The sequence below is a fragment of the Zingiber officinale genome, chromosome 6A (genome assembly GCF_018446385.1).
Source record: "Zingiber officinale cultivar Zhangliang chromosome 6A, Zo_v1.1, whole genome shotgun sequence".
NCBI lineage: Eukaryota > Viridiplantae > Streptophyta > Magnoliopsida > Zingiberales > Zingiberaceae > Zingiber > Zingiber officinale.
The window spans coordinates 13,158,768-13,180,324 of record NC_055997.1 but is presented as its reverse complement, the minus strand read 5'-3'; the positions used below and the strand labels follow the sequence as shown (position 1 = coordinate 13,180,324).

The 21,557-nt window shown below is 39.3% G+C and overlaps 1 long non-coding RNA gene across 3 annotated transcripts; it reads left to right on the top strand.

Moving 5' to 3' along the window:
* The first annotated feature begins 8,532 nt into the window (after nt 1-8,532).
* On the top strand, nt 8,533-11,871 carry LOC121995862. Of its 3 annotated transcripts, none has more exons than XR_006115928.1 (5): nt 8,533-9,094; nt 9,230-9,337; nt 10,338-10,763; nt 11,019-11,069; nt 11,471-11,871. It is a non-coding gene; the product is annotated as an uncharacterized LOC121995862 (long non-coding RNA). The 3 variants fall into 3 exon arrangements; XR_006115927.1 differs by having other exon boundaries at nt 8,535-9,094; nt 11,482-11,871; XR_006115929.1 differs by having other exon boundaries at nt 8,539-9,094; nt 10,655-10,763; nt 11,482-11,871.
* Nucleotides 11,872-21,557: the final 9,686 nt, after the last annotated feature.

Below are 21,557 nucleotides of genomic sequence, written 5' to 3'. Positions count from 1 at the left end.
AAGGGGTTCAGTCAAGTCAAAGGACTAGATTACGACGAGACTTATGCCCCGGTAGCTAGACTTCAATCAATTCGAATGTTGCTAGCCTATGCAACATTTAAAGGTTTCAAGTTATATCAAATGGATGTTAAATCAACTTTTCTAAATGGCTATATTAAGGAAGAAGTCTATGTTAGTCAACCACTCGGATTTGAGGATCTAGAAAACCCAACCTATGTATTTAAGCTAAAAAAAAGCTTTATATGGACTAAAACAAGCACCTAGGGCTTGGTATGAAAGACTATCTAGTTTTCTAAAATCCAAAGGGTTTAAAGAAGGACAAATTGATCCTACACTATTTATTAAAACTTGTAATTCTGACATTTTCATAGCTCGAGTCTATGTTGACGATATTGTATTTGGATCAACCAACTCAAAATTCTTAAAAGAATTTGTGACTTTAATGGAAAATGAATTTGAAATGAGTTTAGTTGGGGAATTAAACTACTTCTTAGGACTTCAAATTATACAAACCAAAGATGGTAACTATGTACATCAAACTAAAAACACAAAAGACCTTATTAAAAAATTTGGTATGGAAAACTCAAAAGAAATTAAAACACCTATGGCAAGTAACATTAATCTTGATAGTGACGAAAGTGGAAAAACCATTGACTTAAAATTGTATCGAAGCATGATAGGAAGTTTACTTTATCTAACGGCAAGTCGACCCAACATTTTATTTGTCGTCAGTATGTGCGCCCGATACCAAACTTATGTGAAAGAGTCTCATTTATCATTGGTTAAAAGAAATATTAAATATTTAAAGGGAACTATTAATGTAGGAATATGGTACCATAGAACTTCAGAATTTGACTTGGTCGGATATTCTGATTCTGATTATGCTGGGTGTAAGTTAGATAGAAAGAGTACTAGTGGAGGATGTCAATTACTAGGATCATCTTTAGTTAGTTGGTTTAGTTGTAAGCAACAGTGTGTTGCCTTATCAACCACCGAAGCTGAATACATCGTGATGGGCGAATGCGTAGCCCAATTGCTATGGATGTCACATACCTTAAAAGACTTTAATATAAATTATAAAAGGTAAAAACCTACATTGATAATATTAGTTCTATAAATCTAACTAAAAATCTAGTTCATCACTCTAGAACCAAACATATAGAAGTAAAACATCATTTCATTAGGGATCATGTTTCAAAAGCGGACATTGAACTTCACTATATTGAATCTAAATCTAACTTAGCGGATATCTTCACTAAACCATTACCTGAAGCAGAATTTAGTCACTTAAGAAGACAATTAGGCATGTGTTTTATAGAATAGGTTCTTTTCTTTTTGAAAATTATTACTTAGTTTATTTTTCCAAAATTATTTTTGTAAAAATCCTTTCTTCAAAATTTTGGTTTTCAAAACCTTTTTTTAAAAAATATTTTAATTTTCTGGAGTAGCCTAGGTTCTACTGTAGAACTGCATGTTCCTATAGTTCTAGGAGCCAGCATCTCACAAGCACAGTAGGATTCCTTGCTTGATAACTTAAAATGTGTGAGATGCTTAGGACCTAGCCTAAGATTTCAGATGCTTATGTCAATGAATCACTATAAATCTGGGCTTTAAACAACATACATGAATCAATTTGAGTTAACTAGCTAGTAAAAACCTAGTTAGTCCTATACACTCAAATTGACCAACCTGAGTCAATTGCTACTATCTTATGGTAGTTAGCTTTGTACAAAGGTTGGACATTTCATCATAAGGAAATTTTTCCTTAGTCTTTTTGCCAATGCTTGGACTTTTAGGTTGTCATCATTTCTAGGGGGAGCCTTGAACTATATATATATTTTTTATTTTCTTTGAAAAAGTTCACATTTTTATGTATCTTAATTTCAAAATTTTTGAAAATTCAAATTTAAAAAAATTTAAAAATAATTTTTTTTTCAAAATATTTCTATAATTTTTCACTTAATGGAACCTTTTACAAGAACTTTTTATATCTAGTAGATTTCTAGATTTATAAAAGTGTTCAAAATTATTCCTGAAAACCTTTTCAAAAAATGTTTATTACACTTAGTACAATTTTTCCATATTTTTAGACTTTTAAAAGTGTTCAAAATTATTTTTGAAAAACTTTTTAAAAAAACTTTTTAAAAAAACTTTTTAAAAAAACTTTTTATATTTCAATTTTTAGATTTCTACTTTTCAAAAACCTTTTACACTTAGTAAAATTCTTATTTTATACTTGGATTTCATATTTTTCAACTTTTAAAATTGTTTAAAATCTTTGAAAAATCCAGATAAAAAATTTAATTATACTGGATTGTTAGTGTTCTTTTACAAATAAAAGGTTAACTCTCTTTATAAACCTAGCTAAACTTTTAAAGTGTTAAATTTTTCACACTTTAAAGTTCAATCTTACTTTTACTTGGTTTTTGGGTCTTCCCCTATTTTTGATGTGTGTCAAAGGGGGAGAGATAGTGAATTCAGGGGGAGTTGTTTAACTCAGGGGGAGAGTTAAAATTTAAAATTGCTTGTTTATTTAATTATTATATATTTTAACTTAACTTTGAACCTTGGTTGCCAAACATCAAAAAGGGGGAGATTGTTGGTGCAAGCTGCACCAGAATCAAACCTAAGTTTTGATGTTATCAAAGGTTCAAGTTAAGTCTTGTTATGATCTAACAAGTTGACTGAGTGTGCAGGATGTTTACTCAACCGGGAAAGACCTAGTTGGAGACTAGGCAGGAAAAATCTTAGCAGATCGTGAAACCTAGGTGCAAGTCCAAGTAGGTCGAGGGGACCCGAAGCTTGGCAATGTGATCAAGAGGTCTGGAGGACCGAAGATCAAGAGAAAAGTCCTAGGGAGCCGATCAAGGCTGAGTGAAAAGTCCAAGCTAGATCTGGAGGATCAAAGTTTGGCAGGTAGGTTGAGGTAAACAAACTGGAGGAGCGACAGTGAGGTTGTGTTCCCGAAGGGAACAACCTAAGGTCACTGATCCAACTGAAGAAATCGGGAAGGTTTCAAAGTTGAGATCAAGACAGTTCTACTGTCTTTCATATTACTCCTGCATTTTAATATTATTGTTCTAACATCTGTTTTGTAGGAGATTTTTGCTTAACACTATTTTGTAGGTACAACTGGATCGGTCGACCGAACCATGTATTGGTCGACCGAACAAGGCAAAATCAGTGTAGTATTCAGACCAGACCAGAACAGAGTCCAAGTCCGATCGAATACTGATCGATCGACCGAACCTTATGATCAGTCGACTGAACCCAGATGACTCAACACAGATAGCAACGATCAGAGCAGAAGGAAAGCACACTGATCGGTCGACCGAACCCATGGATCAGTCGACCGAACCAATCAGCATTAAAGGTGCATTAACTGTTGATCTCGGCAAATCACGACGAACAGGGAAGGAAGCTGTTCGGTCGACCAGAAAAAGTATTCGGTCGACCAAACCCTTAAAAAGCATTGATTGCCGGAGATCGAGCCAACGTCAGACTCTAGCCAAAAAGGAGGGGAGCATGTTCAGTCGACCGAACAGGAGGATCAGTCAACCGAACGTCCAGTACACCTATAAAATGAGGCTCGAAGTCTGAGGTTGAATACGACTGACTACTTCTGGTTGACGCAAGTGCTCTTCTGGAAACTGCTCGTGCTACAAATCTTTGTCAATTCTGCAAGCCACTTCGTCCGATAGTACCGACCAAGCTTTGACTTTCAACTACTCTTGTCGGTATATTTTATTTTGTACTGCACTTAATTTCATATAAGATAGTAGGAGTGTTACTATCTTACATCTTTGTATTTGTACGATCCACTTCTTTCCGAGGATTTCAGAAAGAAGGGTTATAGTGTTTTGCCCATCGGAGCGGTCAAGGACCGCGGGCCTTTGAGTAGGAGTCGAGCTAAGCTCCGAACGAAGTAAACAACTTTGCCCCTTTTCTTATTTTCTGCTTTATGATTTTGTTTTCAAAGAAAACAATAAGTTTTAAAGAATGTGATATTCACCCCCCCCTCTATCGCTCGCATCCGATCTATCATCTTGTGCCCATAAGGTTTGATATCAACTAAAGTTTTACTTTTATTCCACATACAACTCACATATAGCCCAAGTGGGAGATTGTTGAATATAATTATCCCTATCAGGTGGACTTCTTTGTAAGTTGTATATGTGAATATGATATGAACCCTTTAAAGTGATCTAACTTATACTTATTGGATTCGATTATTGGATGTAGACCATGTATGTGTAGAACCTTTAGTTCCGCATCTATTATCATCTATATGCTAATTATAGATGTTCAGTATATATATAGACTTATAGTCCCATATCTATGATTATATATGGGCTGATAATATATGTGCACTATATAATGGAATCGCCCCCAGAGGATTAAGGCATCTTTGAGGCATCTCTTCGTTCCCCATTGACGAAGAGGATTCGACGCCATCAACCCTAACTTCTCCGGAAGCCCAACCTTCTTCTCCTTCTTCTTCTTCCATAGAATTGTTGGATCGACAAGCTCTACACGAAGAACAATGACAATTCCACTACATTCAGGTTTTTTATAATTACAGTATTTACTTTCTTATGTCTTGTTCTCGATGAAACGAAGATCCATGCTCATATGTTCTTGGTTTTCCTATTCAAATTCTTATTTTGATTGTCTAGAATTCATGCGGCTTAGGTTTTTACAAGAACTATCAGTACCATCCTGAATTATTATTTTTTTGTATTTAACATTGCAATTGAAGTCATTTCCTCGAGCCAAAGGTGAATTACAAAAGCCAAACATTACTGTGGTACCTTAACTTAGCATCCCTCTTGGATAACAGATGACAAATGAATCTTCCTCGTGCTTTCAAGACAGGTGTGCCCTTTTAGTGAGAAGAAGGTTAATAGAAGAGCAAATAAAGTCTCCTTCTTAAACCACAAGACAAAAAGGTTGCAGTTTGTCAATTTGTAGTACAAGAGGATCTGGTGTGTGTTAGAGTGTATACTAAAAGCATAACTTTTGTAAACATTTATTTTGAAATAAAGAATCACATTTGGTCAAAAATGTCTACATTTATATGCTAAGTGTAGTTGTTTAATTAATTCATATTGTAGATAACATGGTGTGTGGTGTCACACACAGAAGCTAATGTTATCGATTCTTTATAAATTATAAACAGTAGCTCACGACTAAGATGGAAAGGAACAAATCATTGGAATAGTCGTAGTGTAATTGAGTATTAGTTTATCTTGACTAATAAATTACACTATTACACTCTGAGTGTATTGAGTAGGACCATTTAAGGTAAGTTCTTTTTATACTGACTTGATAAAAGAACAATACCTTATTTGTTATGGAAGTGTGTGCTCTTAATCCTAATATAATAACTGTTGGTGCAATATTCCCTAAGTCAAGGTTGACCTGGTTGACTGAGCTTGAATTGGTTCAAGCTCGAGTCTTGATGCTTGGGTTTCAATGTTTGACAATACATGGAGACAAGACATGGAGATTGCAAGTGCAATTGTTCATGTGGTGAGATTGTGAAGGAGAGTCAAGTAGGTCAAGGTTGACTAGATACTTGAATGAAAAATCCTAGTGAGTGAAGCTAGGTGAAAGTCCTGGTGAGTGAAGCCAGGCAGCAGGAAAATCCTAGTGAGTGAAGCTAGGTGAAAGTCCTGGTGAGTGAAGCCAGGCAGTTGGAAAACTCTAGCGAGTGAAGCTAGGTGAAAGTCTGGTGAGTGAAGCTAGGCAGCTGGAAAACCTTAGTGAGTGAAGCAAGGTGAAAGTCCTGGTGAGTGAAGCCAGGTGAAAGTCCTGGTGAGTGAAGCCAGGTAGAAGTCCTAGTGAGTGAAGCTAGGCAGAAGAGAAATCCTGGTGAGTGAAGCCAGGTGAAAGACCTGGTGAGTGAAGCCAGGCAGATGGAAATCCTGGTGAGTGAAGCTAGGTGAAAGACCTAGTAAGTGAAGCTAGGCAGTTGGAAGTCCTAGTGAGTGAAGCTAGGCAGTTGGAAGTCCTGGTGAGTGAAGCCAGGCACGAGAAAATCCAGATGGATCAAGGCTGATCGGACATCTAGTGTTGGAAAGACCAAGTAGGTCAAAGGGATTGACCGGATACTTGGCATGAGGTGGAAAGTCCAAGTAGGTCAAAGGGATTGACCGGATACTTGGCACAAGGAGAAAAGTCCAAGTGGGTCAAAGGGATTGACCGGACACTTGGTGAGCGAGTCCTAGCAGGTCAAGGGTGACCGGATGCTAGGCATGATGAACCAACAGGTCATGGTTGACCAGATGTTGGTTTAGGGGACTTTGGACTTGTTTTTGGGAAAAAAACAAGAAGCTGGATCGATCAGCCGATCGATTGGCACATACCCAATCGATCGGCTAATCGATTGGGTGAGTCCCCGTGACAAGCCTTCTCCCAATCGATCAATGGATCGATTAGGGAGAAGTGTCATGCGAACAGAAGAGCTCTGGATCGATCGACCGATTGATCCAGAGCCCCCAATCGATCGGGCGATCGATTGGGAGGTGCGATTTCGCACGATAAGCCCTGGATCGATCAGCCAATCGATGTAGGCAATTTTCGAGAGCACAGAGGCACTCTGGATCGATCGACCGATCGATCCAAAGCCTCCCCGATCGATTGGGAGTAATCCAATCGATCGAGATCCGACCGTTGGCGTCATATTTAGCTGTTGGCGATCTGTTCTCTCGGTAGAACTCACAGCCTTCTTCTCCAACGAGCACAGATCTTCACAGAGCTTCTCCACAGAGTTCTCACCGCTAGTTCTTGAAGTTCTTGGAGGCTCTTCCAAGTCAAGAGACGGATCTACAGCAAGAAGAAGAAATCTAGGGTTAGGGTTTTTCTTGTGTGAAATTGTAAGACTCTGCTTGTATTTTGTTCCCTTTCCCTTTCTTCTTGTAGTGTGAACTTGTAGGGCTTCTCCACCTTTGGTAGTTACCATAAAGGAGTGTTTTTCATAGTGGAGGGTGCGTGAGTGTGTGGATCCTTGGATTAGTCACCTCTTGTGAGGTGGATACCAAGTAAATCCTCAAGTTAGCGTTGCTGTATTTGTGTTCTTGTATTTTTCGCTGCACATCATCGCAAGAAGCAAGCAACGACGAGCATGAGATCGCGCCGAGCTATTCACCCCCTCTAGCTACATAATCGGTCCCAACAAGTGGTATCAGAGCGAGGCCGCTCTTCACCGGAATCATCGCCGGAAGGGGCAAAGAGCTAGAGGGTGAAGAAGTTGGAGCAAAATTCGTCAAGTCAAAGATTTCTTCAAGCTCAACTTCAACATGGAATTTCAAGATGGACTTGGATTCGACACAAGGGTGCCTCCACCATATGTATCTACAAGCTTCAATTCTTGGAAATCAAGAATTGAGAATTTTCTTATGATGGAGATAGAGCAATGGTTTGCTCTCATGGAAGGCTTCGAAGCTCCAAGAAATTCAAAAGGAAAGATCCTCAAGAAAAACAAATGGAGTCAAGAACAAATTCAAATGTGCGAGGCGAATGACAAGGTAACCAAATTATTGGTTAACTTATTGCCAAGCACAATTCTTTGCAAAATTGGAGAATTTGAAGATGCAAAAGAATTATGGAGAAAGTTGGCCGAGATTCATGAGATCCCCTCCACTGCACAAAATAATGAAGAATTCAAAGAGGGCGACTCGGTGGATCAAGACCAAGAGGAGGAGAATTCCGAGGTTGAGAGATGCTCAACACCGGAGGAAGAAGAAGAAGATCCATCCTCTATGGAGCACGAAGATACAAGCAAAGGAGTTTACTCTTTATTTCATGAGCATGAGGATTCCGAGGTTGAGAGATACTCAACGTCCGAGGATGAAGAGGTAGAAGCCTCCACCTCTAAGTTTGAGGGGGAGCGTGGATCATCATTACCGGATCAAGAAGAAGCCTCTACATCCGGATCAAAAGGAGAAGAAGTCATCCCTACAAGCAAAGATATACCAATTTCAATTGTTAATAATAAAGATCATATTATTTGCTTTGAGTGTAAGGAAAAAGGACATTACAAGAGCAAGTGCCCTAAATTGGTCAAGAATAAGGGCCAAGTGGCACCAAAGGGTAAGGAGAAGCCCAAAGAGACCGCTCCCGGAACAAAGAAGAGCAAGGAGCACATTGTGTGCTTTTCTTGCAATCAAAGGGGACACTATCGGAGTCAATGTCCCAAGGGGAAGAAAGCAGTCAAGGCTCAAAGAGGAAGCACAACTCAAGGGGGAGCCTCCAACACTACAAGAAAATTGGGCTTTTACAACACTTAAACGACAACGCTTTTTTTAAAAAACATTGTCTATTTTTTTTTAACAACGCTTTTAGTGAAAAGCATTGTCTATTTCATTATTTTCTTATTAATAGACAACACTTTTCTATAAATCGTTGTCTATTAGTAATTTTTATGGGTCAACGACAACGCTTCGTAAAAAGCGTTGTCTATTATCATTTTTTTAGTGTTATCTATTGTTAAGTTCTCGTCTAAATTAAATCTAGAATGATACAAACCGTTGGATCAAATAAGGAATTGAAAAACCCCTAGGTTTCACTCACTCACACCCACCTATCTTCCGAAAACCTCCCGAACCCCTCTCACAACTTCGATCATCTCTCGCCTTCTCCATCACTGTCGACGTCCCTCATTCTCTAGCCTCTACCCGATTGGGAGAGGACAGGCTCCCTCTTCCGCCTCCATCTCATCTACAGCCGACACTAACGCACACAATAGGAGCTTCATCCAAGAATCCGCAGGCCATCTCATCTCCTCTACCATCTTCCTCGTCGTTGACGGCAAGATCTTCTCACAGAACTTCCAGATCTGAAAGCCATCTCACGGTGCCTTCATCTTTAGCCCACAGCTTCTTCCAATTGGGAGAGACGCCACCACCGAACTCTACATCACCCTCTCCTGATTAGTAGAGGTTTCTTCGCCACCACTAGTTTCCTTCCACCTCTCCATTTTGGATTTGAAGAGTAAAGCTTCATCACTAGCTAGCAGCCCCTCTCCTCTTCGGATTTGAAGAGGAGAGTTCTTATCTGAACTTATCGTTTGACTGGAAGACCAGCCCACATTGTAAACTATTTTTGCTGTTTTTTAATCACCTGTAATCGTTTTATCAGTGTAGATGCTGCATGTGTTATTCCTAGATAGGTTAAGTGAATTGGTTTCTTGATTTAAATTGGTTATGACTGGACGTTGCTTTGGCAGAATGAGCACTGACACACCCATTCGGCTAGGCTTGGCCCTAAATTTCTCGGTCTGTTCTAGGACGAGATTTTGAATTCGCCAGACAAGTCTTGTTCTCTTGCCAAGAAGGTAAGCTCATTAGAGTATGCTTGCCCTTTTCTTTCTTAGATTCTTGTTTAGGTGATATGTACAGAAGAAAGTTAGTTCTGAAATTCTGGTTTAGATGCATTTTCAAACTTAGAAATAGTTGGCGTGATCTTGCTGGGATAGCCTTTTCATAGATCATTGAAAAGTTGGTGGAATTTTCCTTCATTTTCTAGTTGAAACATTTAATTAAGTTCAGAATATGCAAGTTTCAAGCTTTCATGATAGAGTTGGAACCAAACCAAAAAAAAAAAAAATAGAGTAGCAGCTGTAATAATTAACCTTGCTACAAAGGCACCTTGTCCTCTGCTCTTTTTGTTATCAGAAATATCTAGGGATTTGTCTTGACAGTCTTATTGATATTATCTTTATATCTTATATGCCAATATGCAGTTTGTTTTGGCCTTCACAATTATGCGGGGATTCTCTTTGATTCTTCTCTTGATATATCTGTTTGTGATATGACATTTTCTCTTTTGTTAGCTAACTCATGAGTAGCATTTCCTCTCTAAATGAACTTGTTATTTCTATTATTCTAACATGCTGTATGAAAATTTATTTGGATTGTAATGACATCCTTTTTTGTTCTTGACTTCTTATCCAGTATTGATGTATGTTCAACAATTCGAACTTAATGCCCATATTGCATCCCCTAGCTTGTCTTCCTATAGATGTTTTTCCTATTTGTAGGCAGTTAGAAATTTCTACTTGGTTCCTTTCTAAAGCAAGTTAAGAAATGAAGCTACCTGTGCACTCTATGAGGTTTCATGAATTTAGGCAATCTGTTCCACCAACTGAGTTTTTAACCATTGTTTTTTTGGCCCTTTCCTAGCATGCATATTAGTGGATGTATTCCTAGTATGCAATGTAAAAGTTAAAATAAAATATCCTTCTTTGAGAATAAGTTCTCTTTTCATATTATGATAAATTAATAACACAAATTCCTACTTACATGTGGTCTTATACCATCAAATTTTCTACTTAGGAATTCTGGTATTTGAATATGGAACTTTATTAGCTTCTTGTGTATCACTTCTAAAGGACATCATATCACAGGTAAATTCTAAAGGATACGTTTGATATGCTTGTTTAAGTTGATTACATATGATTTTTCTTCTTCATTGCAAGTAACTTTTATGTGAGATATAAATTTTCAGTAATATATATATTCTGCATTGCTGATAACACACATGCCAAACATACAATTTTTACTTTAAGCCTCTTCTCAAGTGCAACGAGAAAGCCACATATAAACATAGCTAAGTGATGCTCAAAATTGCTTGCATGATGCTCTTTGAGGAGACATTGATAAGCGAAGAGGAGGAAGAAGCACTACTTGATCAGAATATGGAGGATTAAGATGCAGAATATAGAAAAATAAAAGTCCATGACTGCATATATCAAGAGAGAGGTTCGTCATCATTTATCTCCATTCTCTTAGAAAATTGCATGGGCCTAATAACTTTTCTTTTTTGTTAAAATTTGTTTGAAAGCGGAGAGTTCTCAAATAAATCTAATAACTTTGAGTGATTGGTAAGGATGTTGGATATGTATCTGTGAGAAAAAAGAGTTCTTTAATGAATCCAAACTTACGTGTTGTTTAAGTATTTTTACCTTAAGCTTTTTGATCTTTCACCGATCTATGTTTGTTTTCTTTGATACACAGGTTTGTTCTACCTTGGTGCAACTTATAGAAGTTCGACCATCATTCCTAGAGGTATGTAAAAAAAAATATTTGGTTTTTAGATGGATTTGTTCATATTTCTATTGATTGCTCATATTGGTCGTGTGCTTTTGCCATTCTATCTTAGACAACATGTTGTGGAATTCTAAAATAGTAGCATCAACATTTCTGCTAGAACAACCATAACATGGTAGCACATAGTGAAATGTGGATGTTGATTATATAAGATATTGTACATTAAGCCATGAATTTGTTCTCCTTTTTTGGTTTATTAGTTATGTTGTTCTGTTTGTTGATTTAATGCTAAGTAAATTGTCTTGATTCCTACTTCAGAATCTAAGAGTTTATAGAATCTACTAGAGATATTGTTGTTGTTCCATTTTTGTGGGTCATCAAGACTAAGTTACACTTTGTATTGAATCTTACATGTGTAGTGCCTTTTCAGATATTTTGAAGGTGAATGGAGGTATTCAAAAACTCTAGCTAAATAGCTCGGGTATGGATGATTACAGGAGCAACAACATGTGGCACTGCATCCGAACCTCATGGGTGTGACTGGGAAGTACTTCGACGAAGAACTATCAAGAAGGCTTTGGGATTTAAGTGAGAATATGGTTAAAGTCAATGAGTAAAGAACATTCAAGTCAAGAGGATAAGTAGCATCTATAAAGATCCTTTAAGTTCATGCAATAAGATGTAGACGATAGAAGTAGTTTTTAGTGTCTCCTAATTAAAATTTCTTTGTATGCAAGTAATTATGCTTGTTATAAAGTGTATGGATGATTTATATATTTATCTTGGTTGTTTATTTAATAATATGTCGTTGATTGAAGTAGATTCATTTTCATTTATCTTTTATTTGTCTTTGGTATTAAAAGATAATAGTTTAAAACCTCTTGGATAATATTTTTTTATGTGTTGTGAAACTGTTGTCTTTGCTAAAGAGGACAAAGCTTTTTATGCGTTGTCTTTAAAAAAGACAACGGTTTTTATGCGTTGTCTTTAAAAAAGACAATGTTTTTTATGCATTGTCTTTGTAAAAAACAACAACGCTTTTAAAGAGTTGCAAAACCGTTGTCTTTTCTACAAACGACAACGCTTTTAAAGCGTTGTCTTTGAGCAGACTTTTAACAACAGTGCTTTTAACAACGTTTTTTCAGTCACATAGACAACGCTTTTAAAGCGTTGTCGATTAGCTTTTTTCTTGTAGTGCAAGGTAAAACGCAAGGTATCATTTGTTGAGCCTACCCCTTTAAATAATGGTAAAAAGCATGTTAGTTCTAATTTATATCAATTTAATGCTATTTACCATAATAATATGAAGCATGATAGCATAAAGGAAAAACATGTAGCTCTTCATGCTAAAACCACCACCCCTAGGATTAGGAAGGTAGGTAAAAATTTAGGCAAGAACTCTAAGGACTCTAGGTATTTGCCTAAGAAAAAGGAGAATCAAGATTTTAGTGAAAAATCTAAGGTTGAGGAATTATGGAAGAAAAATCAAGTCTTGAGGTCAAGACTTGACATAATGGAAAGGACCCTTAAAAAGATCACAAATGATACACAAGGGTCCAAGAGTCAAAACCTAGGTTTAGAGAAACAAGGGTCATCCTATGGTCGTAGAGGTTTGGGATACAAACCTAAGGCTAAGAATGATGTACCTTCTTATCATAGGGTTCCATATAGCTATGGAACCGAGTCTAGGTCAAATGGTCAAGTCAAAAATACTAGGAAGGTCATTCCTAAGAGTGGTTTTGCAATAGATGTGACTAAGACTTCTAAGAAGTCCAAGAAAGTCACAAAGAAGGTCACAAGGGAAGAAATCCCTAGAGTTGACCTAGAAAATGTGACCAAGGCTTCTAAGAAGCCAAACAAAGTTACTAGGAAGGTATCTAGGGAGGTTATTCTTAGCGAGTACCTAGAGCATCCAAGGAGCACCAATAGGTTTTGGGTTCCTAGGAGCATTTTCTCTACTCCATAGATGGGTTAGAGAGTGTCAACTCAAATTGAAAGGGTAGTTAACCTAAACATGATGAAGTTGACACTCAAGGAGCATTTTCAAGGTTATTGTTAACCTTTGAAAATGATAAGAATTAAAGGTTTACTCTTTCAAAGAGTAAAATGTGTCATAATGTGGGAAATTTGAGATGATTTTAATTGGCACAAGAAATCAAGTGTCAAGAACTACCAAGTTGGGATTTTGGTATGTTCTTAAGGGACTTAAAGGCAATCTAGGACTTAAATTTTAAGCTAGTCAAGGTTTTAGGAAACTTAGATAGGTAATCTAGGTATTTTATTTATGCTAAAACTTGCCATGATTGTTTGCCTTTTATATGTCATGACATCATATTTATTTGCTTTGACATTCATACCTTATTATGAAAAACATAAAAATACCATGTCATGTCATACATACATCATGTAGTCATAGAAATTTTCTTTTGAAAATTATTTATCTTTGATGTATGCCATAACACATCATGTATTGTGTCACGCCCCGGGAAAATCCCTGTCCGAAGAAATTTCGACAGCACCTCCCCTGTACGGCGGACAATCTGAAACTTTCTACATCCACAGTATACATCAGCCAAATGCGGCTGGATTATATATACACAACCATACAATTATATATATCATCAGCCCACTCGGCTGTAACAAAACCAACACAACGGAAAATGACAGAAACCAAATACAAACCAAAACACAAAAACTGCTAGCCGGCTAGACTTACACAACCAACAACCAATACAAAATACCACATAACAACATCAACACTCCAAAAACAAAACCAGAGTACAGAGCTAAACGAACTGATACATAAACAAACAAAACATAAGTGGAACCGATATGTCTTCTGATGTGACATGGGGACCAGCAGACAGGATACTCCAAGCGACACCATAAACAACCTGGTACCTGAAAAATATAGTGTCCACGGGGGTGAGTTCAACAACTCAGCAGATACCTAGTTGACATGTATAGTAAACTATAACAAATAGTAATAACTATGGAGTACAGTCTCCTGAACAAAAGAAGGTAATGCATAATAGAAAAGGCTAAAGAGTACTGTACTCACCAGGGCCACCTATCAGAATAATCAGGTCGTCAGACCGGAAGTGTCCTAAATCCTGTATGCATGTCAAACATATGCATCCATCCAAATGCAGCTTATAAGTGCAGCAAACACAAGCAGTAAATACTTAAATGCGTATGATGTCAATGATGCGTCCTGGTCACCCCTGACGCCAGTCAGTCATCTCACACACAATGGTGAGACTGAGTGGGTAGGGCTGTGACAACCGTGCACTCTACCATCACTACACCTAATGAGTGACTGAGTGGACGGGATGCTGTCGGAGTACTCCTGTCCTCTGACCCCAAATCATAAATAGGGGAGCTCAATGCTCTTATCTCCCGGTACACGATGACGGGGAGGTATCTCTGCCGGCTACCACGCTGAGTCACCTGACCAACGGAACCAAACAGAGTCCACCGTTTGTCGGCTACCACGCTGCTACACTAAATGCCAGGGGAGCCAAACAGAGCAGAACCGTCTGCCGGCTACGACGCTGAGTCACTTGACCAACGGAGCCAAATAGCAGAACCGCCACACACCTGCTTGATATACCACTAATCCATGAGTGGTGGTGTGTGCAGTACAAGTAACTGGCGATGTGCTCAACCATGGTGGAGCCGACAATCGCGCAGCATGCAATCATGATGCATGACTCTAAGCATAGCAATAAACTGATCAGCATAACCATATCCATATATATAAAATGAGTACCGTAATATCGATGGTCAAATACGAAGATCTAAAGTACACAGGTCAGATAGGAAATCAAAAACCTAGGTCCTGAACATAACAAGCATGGTATGTCACTACCTCTCTGAGCATATATATATATATATATAATCATGTGGGTACTAGCATAAAATGCATATCAGGTGAGCAAACAAGCAGGTAACAGGTATCCGGTAGTGACGTATCAAAACAAGGACGAACATAATTATTACTAAAGGCTATAACCTACTAGACATATCAACATGACATATCAAAAAGATAAGTCAAGGTACCCGCCTCCAATGCAGATCGAGCTAATCAACCTCTATGTCGAAGTGCTCGTCCCGAATCAACGTCCTGCAAATCACATGATTATAATTTAACTAATTACATATGCAACAATTAGCTAAATCTCAACTCAACCTAATTAGGGAAAAACCCAAATCAAACCATCCATGATTCCTTTAATCTTTCCAAGACACTCCACATTTTATAATCAATCCAATGATTATATCATTCATAAACTCTTCTATTTATCACAATGTCAATTTAATTAACAATCCATCATAACAAATCATGATACTAATCTCATAATCTTATAAATGATCATGTGACCTTCTACATCAATCAATCAATAAGATTTCCATCATAAATCCACAACAACCAAACATCATCGTCTACAACTAACCAAACCACCACATCTGATAATCCAACCAACAATCATTCATCCTATCCACATCACACTACTCACATCCAAATATAGACAAGAATAAAACTTCAAAACTCACCTAAAACCAGATGAATTGTTGTTGACCCACAATTGAAGAGATGAAACTGTATGCTGCTGGAAACTCAGCCAAAACCATAGTAAACTCGCTGCACCTTTCCATTCAAACATTCCAAATCAATATCCATAGAACCACAACCAAGAATTCAACTCAAATTCTTGATTCATAACATTTAACTAACAACTTACCTCCTTTGAATCCTCAGCTGATGATACGCTGCTGGAGAAGGTTGCTGTCGGAAAAGATGATTTGTACGAACTTTAGCAGCAATCCTCGACCCCACAAGAATTGCCACAACTAACAATCTGTAACCCAACACCCCTAGATCAAAATCAACGCTTCCATAACTGAGCATAGAATCAAATCCTCAACCCTTACCTTCAAGAATCGCTGCTAGGGCACGGAAGGAAGGTGGCAGTTGTGCTGCCAAATCACAGCAGAGGGCTAGGGCATGACCTCCGCGATAGTGGGTCTCTACAGCTCCGGCGATAGCCGACGACGTCGTCAATCGGAGAAGAACCGGAGATCGGTAGAGGGGAGAGGTGCAGGATCGAGTCTGGTGGCCAGCACTAGGGCACAGGAGAGGCGAGAGGAAAGCTAGGCACGGTAGGAGAGGTCAGTGCCGAGTTGGCTAGGGCACGGCGTGATCTCTGCGCGTCGGCGTTCCTGATCTCTGCGGCGGAGAGGGCTCGGCTGCCGGCGTTAGGGCAGAGGAGAGGGGAATCGTCGTCTGCGTCGGCAAGAGGAAGAGGAGAGGTGGCTCTCGTCACCGGCAGCAGAGGGGGACTGCGAAGAGGGCCGGCGGCGGTTAGGGCACGCAGCTTCGGGTTCGGTAGTGAGGGAGAGGGAAGCGGCGTGGGAGAGGAGAAGAAGAAAAAATAAAAGAAAAGTAAAAAAAAAGAAAAGGAAATGATTTAAAGAAAATAAACATTTCCTCTTTAAAATAGGGTAGCCCAAACAGGCCTTCTAGGGCCCTGTTTTTATCCCCGTAAACTCGTTCATACGAGCTCCGAAAAATTCCCAAAAAATTTCTAAAAATTCCGGAAAATTCCCTTATTATTATTCGCCATTTTTTCGGTATTTTACATTCTCCCCCACTAATAAAAATTTGGTCCCCAAATTTTGTTATCTACCATCAGCGAATACTAACAACAGATAAAGAGTATAATTGCTAAACGATAAATTAAATCACATACCTCAAGTGAAAAGATGGGGGCATCAAGCTCGGATAGTATCCTCGAGCTCCCAGGTAGCCTCCTCGTCCGAATGATGCTGCCATCCGACTTTAACCAGCGGATAGTCTTGTTCCGCAACTAACGCTCCTTCCGGTCCAAAATCCGTATCGGAATCTCCTCATAAGTGACGTCCGGCTGAACGGGAACTGAGATATCTGTCAGCACATGTGTCAGGTCAGGTACGTATCTCCTCAGCATAGATACGTAGAATACGTCATGCACGCCTGACAGGGACGGTGGTAGTGCCCGATAGTAAGCTACCGCTCCAATCCTCTCCAAGATCTGGAAAGGTCCAACATATCGCAGAGCTAACTTGCATCTGAGATCAAATCTCTTCACCTCTTTCGTGGGTGAAACTCGCAGAAATACATGGTCGCCAATAGAGAACGCTAGGGGTATGCGTCTCTGATCAGCATAACATTTTTGGCGGTCCTGCGCCTCTAACATTCTCCGTCTGATAGTACAGACCAACTCTGCGTCAAGCTGAGCTCTATGAGGTCCCAACAACTGGGCCTCCCAACCTCATCTAGAGGGTGGGTGTCCGACAAGGTCTACCATACAACATTTCAACGGTGACATTTGAATAGCCGAATGCAAACCGTTGTTGTAGGCGAACTCTACCAGTAACAAATGGTCCTCCTAACTGCCCCTAAAATCCAATACACAAGACCTTAGCAAATCCTCTAGAGTCTGAATGGTCCGTTCTAACGGTCCATCTGTCTGCGGATAGAAAGTTGTACTGAAACAGAGCTGCGTGCCCAAGGGCCTGCTGCAGACTCTGATAGGAATGAGACGTAAACCGAGGGTCTCTATCCGAAATGATACTCAAAGGAACACCATGAAATCTGATGACCTCTCGACAATACAGATCTGTCAATCGATCCAGTTAATCAGTCTTCCGGATCATTAAGAAGTGCGCGAATTTGGTTAATCAATCAACGATTACCCAAATCGCATCATGGCCTCGTCGTGTCCTAGGCAAACCCACCACAAAAATCCATGGAAATGTGATCCCACTTCCACTCAGGAATAGGAATCCGCTGAAGTAATCTGGCAGGTCTCTGGTGCTTAGAATTCACCTGCTGACAGACAAGACAACTAGCTACGAAATCCATGATGTCTTTCTTCATGTCGCTTCACCAATAAGAGTGTCTCTAGTCTCGATACATATGGGTACCGCCTGGGTGGATAGCAAATCGTGAGCGATGAGCCTCCTGATGTAACTCCGATAAGATCGGGTGAGACTGAGGTACCCACAATTCGCCTCAGAAGTATATAATACCCGCTTCATCTCGGGGAAACCTAGTCTGCTGCCCGGAAGCTATCCAGCTGCCAATGGACCGTAAATACTGATCTCCAACCTGGGCCTCTTGAATCCTCATCCTGATCGAGGATTGAGCAACCATGGTAACCAGAATACCCTGCTCTGTTCGTCCTAGCTCCTTAAGGCCCAATTCGGAGAATTCCTGAATCAAATCCGTAACCACAACTCGGTGGCACGCTCAAGTCTCTCTGGACTTCCTACTGAGTGCATCGGCAACCACATTAGCTTTCTCCGGGTGATAGCTAATGGTACAATCAAAATCCTTCAGGAATTCCCTCCATCTCCTCAGTCGGAGATTAGGTTTCCTTCTAAGTGAACAGATATTTGAAACTCTTATGGTCTGTGAGAATCTTAAATGTAACATCGTACAGGTAATGCTGCCAAATCTTCAAGGCAAACATAATAGCGGCCAACTCCAGATCATGAACTGGGTATTTCTTCTCATGCTCCTTCCACTATCGAGAAACATATGAGAATACTCTACCGTGCTGCATCAGAATAGCACTCATACCCTGTTGAGACGTGTCGGTGTAGAGGACCAATCCGTCCTCTCCAGAAGGTAAAACCAAAAATCGAAGCCGACACTAGTCTCCGCTTCAGCTCCTAGAAGCTGGTCTTGCAATCCACAGTCCAAGTAAACTTCACGCCTTTCATGGTCAGGCGTGTAAGTGACATAGCAATCCGTGAGAAACCCTCAACGTATCTCCGAAAATATCGAGCCAAACAAAGGAAGTTGCAAGCCTCTTCTATAGACTCCGTCTACTCCCAACGTAACTACCTCGATCTCCTGTGGAACCACGGTATACTCCTACTAGTAACCGTGTGTCTCAAACATCTCACAGAACACACCAAGCATTCTACATTCAACATAGGTAGAATCATCATGATGCTACCCACTATACACCTGGCACACTCAACACATGTATGATCGACATAATCCTCCAATTAGTACACACCAAACATACTCACAACATAGGTATAAATCATCGTGATACCTCCAACAATGCATACAGAACCCATGTGCATATAACAACATAGGTATAATCGACAATACACCTCAAACAACACTCACATGACATATATACACATATGCCAAGAGTATAATCAACATATACTTCCAATAAGACATACTAAACCCAGGTGCACTCACAAATCACACATAATTAACAAGATACCTCAGATACCACACCAAACCCATATGTATATATCACAACACCGATGTAGTCGACAAGATACTTCCAATATGATACTCAAACATATGTACACATTTCACAACATAGATTTAATCAACAAATTACCTTCAATAAACCAATCAGACCACTCAGGTATATTCTACTATAAACCCACCATAAACATAACTGAAAAAATACACCCACTACATGAAATCAGACCGTCCATCATAACACTCCTACAACACATAATAATCATATGTACACACCACATAGATATACAGTATCCGCATATTTAATCCAATCAACCTGATATTCCCCATGCTGCAAATAAGTTATCCAACCAGGTATATAAAATCTAAAAATTAAAGTACCCATAGAATAGGATACATCGATCCTCTATAGACTGACCAAGCCGACAATGGTATACGGCAAATTCAGTCTTTCCCCACTTCAGTATCAACCATGTACTCTATGTGCTCAAGATATCCACTAAGCACGAATAACTCAAAGATCAACATATCTATAAAATAGAGTATGATGGTCCTCTACTGATTGAACCAACAAAACTAAATCGGTCCCCTTCCAACTGATCAAGGTTACATTAATCCTCTTCAAGCAACTATGGTAAATCAAACTTCTACTGATCGATCTAACAAGAGTAGATCAATTATCTACTAATAAAATTAATTAAGATAAAATGGTATACTACTGGCTAAGTCAACATAAATAGGTATATACTATCCACTACATAGCTAATAATAACAGAGGCTGGTATATGCCTCGATCTTCTAACCAACTAATTGTAACAGAAGCTAAAACTACTGGGGTATGACATGTAAAATCACCAAAGCCTATAATCCTTAATCTCTATTAAGGTCCACCATAATCAGTGATTTACCCAACACATAATATATATGTTATCTCAACTCGACAGGTACTAATAAAGAATACTAATACATGTCATAAACTATAATAGTCAACAGTGCATATACTAACCAAAAAGTAGGATAACACATACCAACATACCTCCTATAGCTTGGAGATGTCCTGTCGCTGCCAGGTCCCAAAATTCGAAAAGTCACACCGAGAAAACCAAATCACGAAATCCGAAACACCGGAAATAAGACTCGTAATCTGAGCTTTGATATCAAATAAATTGGTATCAGATAAATCTCAAAATCCAGAACACATAGCAAGTATCGTATACCTGCTCTGATACCACTAAATTGTCACGCCCCGGGAAAGTCCCTGTCCGAAGAAATTTCGGCAGCACCTCCCCTGTACGGCGGACAATCTGAAACTTTCTACATCCACAGTATACATCAGCCACATGTGGCTGTAATATATATACACAACCATACAGTTATATATATCATCAGCCCACTCGGCTGGAACAAAACCAACACAACGGAAAATGACAGAAACCAAATACAAACCAAAACACAAAAACTGCTAGCCGGCTAGGCTTACACAACCAACAACCAATACAAAATACCACATAACAACATCAACACTCCAAAAACAAAACCAGAGTACAGAGCTAAACGAACTGATACATAAACAAACAAAACATAAGTGGAACCGATAAGTCTTCTGATGTGACGTGGGGACCAGCAGACAGGATACTCCAAGCGATACCATAAACAACCTGGTACCTGAAAAATATAGTGTCCACGGGGGTGAGTTCAACAACTCAGCAGATACCTAGTTGACATGTATAGTAAACTATAACAAATAGTAATAACTATGGAGTACAGTCTCCTGAACAAAAGAAGGGAATGCATAATAGAAAAGGCTAAAGAGTACTGTACTCACCAGGGCCACCTATCAGAATAATCAGGTCGTCAGACCGGAGTGTCCTAAAATCCTGTATGCATGTCAAACATATGCATCCATCCAAATGCAGCATATAAGTGCAGCAAACACAAGCAGTAAATGCATAAATGCGTATGATGTCAATGATGTGTCCTGGTCACCCCTGACGCCAGTCAGTCATCTCACACACAATGGTGAGACCGAGTGGGTAGGGCTGTGACAACCGTGCACTCTACCATCACTACACCTGATGAGTGACTGAGTGGACGGGATGCTGTCGGAGTACTCCTGTCCTCTGACCCCAAATCATAAATAGGGGAGCTCAATGCTCTTATCTCCCGGTACACGATGATGGGGAGGTATCTCTGCCGGCTACCACGCTGAGTCACTTGACCAACGGAAC